The sequence below is a fragment of the Zalophus californianus genome, chromosome 3 (assembly GCF_009762305.2).
Source record: "Zalophus californianus isolate mZalCal1 chromosome 3, mZalCal1.pri.v2, whole genome shotgun sequence".
In the NCBI taxonomy this organism is placed as follows: Eukaryota; Metazoa; Chordata; class Mammalia; order Carnivora; family Otariidae; genus Zalophus; species Zalophus californianus.
The window spans coordinates 19,315,738-19,322,536 of NC_045597.1; positions in this window are offsets into that span (position 1 = coordinate 19,315,738).

The window sequence follows — 6,799 nt, forward strand, 5'->3', positions numbered from 1 at the left end:
GGATGGGTTAGCCTGGTGATGGGTATTCAAGGGGGCACGTTCTGCATGGAGCACTGGGTGTTATGTGCAAACAATGAGCCATGGAACACTACATCAAAACCTAATGATGTAATGTATGGTGATTAACATAATAAAATAAAAAAATGCAAGAAAAAGATTATCCTAAAATTAAAAAAAAATAAAAAATAAAAAAATGATTGAAATAGTATTTTTGTCATTGAGAGAAAAACGTGGTTTCTGCATGATCGTATATCTGTGATTCATATAAGACCTTTGTCTAAAAGAAACTGAAAATAATAGGGACAGCTGGATATGATGAGGCAGTGACAAGAACTTCTGCAATATTTAACTGAACACAGCCCATGTATATGCAACACCATTAAGACCTAAAGGAAGGATGTGAAGGTGATTAAATAGAAACTACTGTCCTCAAGCAGCTTAGTTTCTCATGAGGGCAACAGGCAGACATAGGATTGCATTTAACACAAGGCACACAGTGTGAAGTATCAAAAATTCTATAAAAACTAAGTGCTTCGGCAATGCCTGAGAAGGAAAAAAGATTAATTTTTACTGAGATGACTGGATCGGACTTGATGATTTAAGTGACATTTGACCTGGGTTGAAGACAGTGGAAGGTTTGATTAGCCAGAAACAGGGAACGAGGTCACTCCAGGCTAAGGAAGAAGTGGGAGGCGGAGCACAGAGGTACACAGGGCATGACCTTTCTGGAGAAAAGCAGCGAGAACAGAGCTGAGGTTCACATAGTTCTTCTGTAAGAAAGTGATTCATATAAGAGATGAGGTTCAAAGGACAGATTGGGGTCAGACTGTGAAGTCATGAATACCATGTGAAGAACTTTTTATGACCACAGCAAGGGACAACAGGAAATGGCACTTTCTGTTTTGTTATTGTTTGAAAACGACCCGGATTTAGTTTTTAGCTATTCTAGCTCTAGGGCATTGGGAAACACACAAAAAAACGGTCTTACGCTCCCCATCTCCTATACAATAAAATTATACCTATTAAACTATGGGGTTAGTTTGTTTTGCTTTTTAAATCATTTACTCTGTGCCAGGCTCTGTTCTGGAGCTCGTGATGTAGGCAGGGAACAAAAGGAAAAAAAAAATCCTTGCTTACACGAAGATTAGATTTTTGAGGCAAAGCCATTAAGAAACAAACCCACCCATGGTATGTAATGTGGAGATAAATTCCACAAAGGGAACCACAGCAGAGTAGGACGGTAGAATGGCAGAGGCCACTATTCTCAAGTTGTTAGGGGAGGCCTCACTGAAGAGGAAACCACTGGTCAGGTTCCCACATGGTTTTGTGGTGTTCAAAGTCCAGGCGGACAAGACAGCAAGGGCACCCTAGGTGGGGACGGAGTGTGCAGCAGTACAGTGGTTGAATTCCACCATCTGAAAGGTATAGGCCACAGTATTTTCATACCGATCAAATGTGAGATGTGAGAAAGTAGTCTGGGATGACTAATGGTTATTTGGCCTGAGCACCCAAAGAAATGAAGGTGTCCTTCACTGAAAGCATCCTTTACTGAAAGGTGTCAGAATACAGCAAGAGGAACTGGTGAGGAATAGGAACAAGACTTTTGTTCAAGATTTCCAGTGGCCAACTGTTATACACATCTTTAATTCAAGAGGTTGGAGACACACATTAGGAAACATCAGTGAGTGCATAGATGGTATGTGAGCTTGGGAGCGCATGAGATTAGTCCCAAAGAAAGAGAGAACAGAGAATAAGACAGGGTACAGAACCTCTGAGTTTTCTTATGCATTAGTGTTGAGAAAATGAGCATCCGACATTAGCATCTCAGGAGCAATGGTTAGTGAAGAAGAAAATTGAATATTCTAGAAGAAAGGTAGAGTAAGTACATCAAGAAGGAAGCAATGATCAATTATGGGCAACATATAACTCAAGTAGGATGGAAACTCTGAACTTACTAGATTGAACAACACAGAGTTCTTGGTGAAAGCAATTAGAGCAGTTTGAAGAAGAGTAGTAATTTGGTAGGCTTAAAATAGTTCCTATCAAAAGTTCCTTATACTGTAAGATCTTATTAAAGACCCAAAATATGTAACAAAAAACTAAACTTTTTAAACATGAAAAAAACTTTTTAAAAGTACATCTGAAGAGTAGAAAGGAAATTTTTGAAGGCCAAAACAAACAACAACAAAAAAAACAAAAAGAGAATACTGTTTTCCATGACATGCTGTCATGTAACAAACCTTGTACCAAGACTAAAATGGTTTTTATTTGTGAAGAGTTGTAACCACCAAAAAGGGATCGGAAGAACAACAAAATCTAGGCCATACAATTGCCTGGAGCTGAATTAGAGACCCTCACATGAAGCTGGGAATCTTGCAGACCTAAATCATCAGTGAAAAGGGTGATGTAAAAGCAAAGAAACAAAAACCACAGAAAGGGTGAAAAAAAAAAAAAAACAACCCTCATTTGTCACAGGCTTGGATAGTGTGGAAGAGAACATATATATACTAAGTTTTTTAGACCACAAGTCACAGTTCACACATTTTGATGCCTGAATACATTCTTTAGGGTTTCCGTCCTCAGTCTTACCTGGTATTTAAGTAAATCTTCAATTGGAAATGTCTTCAAATATCCAGAAGCAAATGCAGAATTTTTCTATAAGAATGATGCTCATCTATGGCCACAAAGAATTCTCAAATTTCCAAATACAAAAAAGTAAATGAAATAGATGAAGGAAAGGGACACCATAAATGAAAGTCAGGAAAAAAAATTAACAGAACGAGCAGAGATGCTATTCTATGAGGTGTTTAGAAAAATTCTCACAACAAGGCAACTTTTGTCTTGGGCTTCAGACTAAGTATCTTATCTGGACCTATTTTCCAGTGTGCTAATTTTTTCTTAAGCTACACGAAGTCTTCCTTTCCTCTTAGATTGAGTACTCAAGTTATTATATTTTTGCAGCTTTATGAGTATAACCCATTTGATTTTTAACACTTTTTAATTCTATAAAATTCTCTGAAAATGTTTTCTGTTTTCTCTAAACTCTTTAACATTTTAATGAATTATTAAAAGACAGTGTCTTATTAAACCCATCTTGATCTTTATATATCTTTGTTATGTTTTTATTTTGGGCTTTTGTTGTCCACTTTTTACCTGGGGATATTCCAGGTAAATTGTGATTGAATTCCAGATGTGTAAAAAAAATAAAGAAATTTTGAAGACCTTAGCCATCTTCTCTAGAGAGAATTTCTTTTTGCTTTTAGTATACATCTATGGGAGGGGGCAGATCTCCTTAATCTGAGTAATGTTTAAGTTCATCTGTAGTTGGGCTTACCTATTTCTTATTCACTCTTTTCCTCAACTAAATTAATGGAGTATTTACCAAGGTCTTTCTTCGCCCTCATGAAATGCAGTTTTGTACCCCATTCCTGTAAGATGCTCAGATTTTTCAGCTGCTAAAATCTTAGTTTCCATACCACACCCAGCTTCTTAGCCTTATGACTCTTAATGCCTAGAATGTAGGTCTAGAATATTAGGCTTACCTTTTTGAAACAGTCTGAATATCACATTGTATGTTAACTAGAATTTTTAAGCTCAGCACATTTATTTTTTTAATTTTTTAATTAACATATGTTATTTGCTTCAGGGGTACAGTTCTGTGATTCATCAGTCTTACAGAATTCACAGTGCTCACCATACTACATATCCTCCCCAATGTCCATCACCCAGCCACCCCATCCCTCTCACCTCCTCCCCTCCAGCAACCCTCTGTTTCCTGAGATTAAGAGTCTCTTATGATTTGTCTCCCTCTCTGGTTTCCTCTTGTTTCATTTTTCCCTCCCTTCCCCTATGATCCTCTGTCTTGTTTCTCAAAATCCTCCTATCAGTGAGATCATTCGATACTTGTTTTTATCTGACTTATTTCGCTAGAATTTAAATACCTAAAGGAAAGAAAAAGAACACTCTGCCTTGTTAGCATTTGAATTCTCTCATACAGATTCCTTTAAAATGCTTTTCTCATTTGTGTTTTTCTTCCCTTTACTAGGAGCAGATCTGAAATAAACCAAGCTGCTGTTTCTCCAAACAGAAAGCCCACAGATTCAATTTTACCTCTGGGAAGACAATTGGGAATGTACTTGTGAAAGATTACAGAGGACCTCAGACTGCCACTGATGCTCTGCTCTGTGGCATTCATTGTATTATTTTTATGTCGGATACAAACATATTAGCATTACATAATCTGTAATGTGGATCCTGTATTTTAAGAGAAAAAAAAAAAGGTGGAGAATCAAAGAAATGGGAATCAGCAAGTACAGAAAAGTTTTTGATTTTGTTTCAAAGGGGAAGCTGAGAATTTGGACATTATTTGAAAGGATTTGGAACAGAAAGTAAGAAAGTGTCCATAATCCAGAATGCCTCCATGCTGACGTGAGGTGGTAGGAGATTGAATTCATCACCTGAAACACGAAGCATGGATACTTAGGTAACAAGAGTACATATTTAAGTTTCTTTCTGACCTTTTAATCATTTGAAAAATGCCAGCTGTGGGGAGAAGAGATGGGCAGTAAGGAAATAGGTGGAGAAAGTCAAAATGGGATCTTGGAAAAAATAAAGATGAGGTGAGGCGTGAGAGAAAGTGGGGAGTTTACAATAACTCTTGGATTGGGTTTCTAAACTCTGTAACTGGGAGGAAAGGAAGATAGCCTTGCATGTATTAGAAAAAGCAATGCGAGTTTAGCATATTAACGCCTAGTTCCAGATCCCAAGAAGGAAAGCAATAGTCTGTTTGGGAAATTACTTTGACATGGTTTGTAACTTGGTATGATGTCCGTTATACCTACAAGAGCCCATGCTATGGCAATAGGGTAGTTTTAATAAGGGCGAGATGCTAGGTACGCTTACATTCTACTTGAATTCAATTGAACACTTAATCCTGAGCTTTGTAAGGGTCAGATAAAAGCAAAATAATTCTCTTGTTGCCATACTTAAAAGTCCTAATTTCTTTCTCTTGAGGAGTACAATCATCCGAAATTAGTGTTCAGTTGAGAGAACAGAATCTCAGAGCAAGATAGAGGAAATTCATATAATCCACAGGGGATATGCTCTCACTGGGATTGCTGGTTTGCATTAACTTGGCAAATTTGGATTCCAAGAGCATTACAGCTCTGCTTGAGATGGGGAGAATTTGTCAGTTAATTATGCCATGCCGTACACAGGGAATAGTCCCCTATGTACAAAACCAGAGTCACTGTCACTCAGAGAAGGTTAGTTATAAAAATATGAGAAATTATGGGAGGATAAATTATTCATTTTTATTTCACTTATTACCAACTATCAATACTAATATTTTTCCCAAAGGGGAGAAAACTTTACAATAAGAATGTTTTTAAGAAAAATTTCCTTACTATAAAATGTGCCGTCTCCCATTTGTGTTTTACTGTATTCTAGAGCTATCAGTCTTATGAAGCAATAAATTTCAGTTGTATACTCCATAAGCTCCTGTGATAACATTTTATATTGCTTGACTGCTGCCTAAAGGAGGAGGGTAAACTATTATTTCAAGGTGCATTTTGCATCCAAGGAGATAGACCTGTTTATTGCAATAGTCCCATTTTTTACTCTAGGGCAGTGGTTACTAGATATGAAAGAAAATGAGAAGGACTGGTTTCTCTTCCCCAAGGAAAGGAGGAGGGAAGAGAGGAGAGAGAAGGAAAAAATGGGAGGGGAAAATAAACCAGTGAAATCTTGGGAGGTGGATACTAAGTGGGTGGTTGTCTATTGAGGCAATCTGTTCCTTGGGAGGTGATTGGCTGAAATGTCTTAATATCAACAAGCAGTATTAAATATTTGTCCTGTGATAAATGCTGTAATTCTAATACTGCTCTATAGGAGGTAGTTTGTTCATGTAGTCCATGAATCACCTCACCATGAGGAGGTGATTAGGTGTCATGTTTGATGTTTTAGATTCAATGGTATTTTCTTAAAATTCATATATTGAAGACCTAACCCCTGGTACCTCATAAAGTAACCTGATTTAGAAATAGGGTTACCGCAGATATGGTTAAGATGAGGTCACCTTGGAGTAGGGTGAGGCTCTAATGCAATATGCCTGGTGTCTTTCAGAGGGTTATGTGAAGAGACACATACAGAGAGAAGACGATATGAAGACATAGGAAGAATACCAGCTGCAAAGAACACCCAAGATTGCCAGCAATTCACCAGAAGCTAAAAGAGAGACATGCGACAGATTTTCTCCAGAAACTCTCTAAAGGAACCAATCCTCCCACAATTTGATCTTGGACTTTCAGTCTCCAGAACTGTGACACAATGAATTCCTCGTTAAGCAACCCAGTTTGTGGTACTATGCGATTGCACCCCTAGCAAACTGTTATTTTTTAACCTGGTGAGAAAGAGAAACAACATGAAAGTAATTTGTTCCTCAGAGGTGGAATCCCTTGGTGTGTAAGTTTGGTTCCTCTGAGAAATCGATGCCACGTGGGATTTGATATGTATGATTTTATTGGGGGAAAAGCCTGTGAAAGATAACGGGAGGATAGGGCGAGGTAGCTACGGTGCTAATCTGACCCCTGTGAAAACAGAGGTGGAGGAAAAGATTGGGTACAAGGAGTCTCAGACTGGAGCAGATTTTTTTTTTTTTTTTAAGATTTGAGGGAGAGCAAGCGAGAGAGGGAGCAAGAAAGCATGGGGGGAGGGGCATAGAGAGAAGGAGAGAATGTCTTAAGCAGAGTCCATGCTGAGCACAGAGCCTGACGTGGGGCTTGATCTCACAACGCTGAGA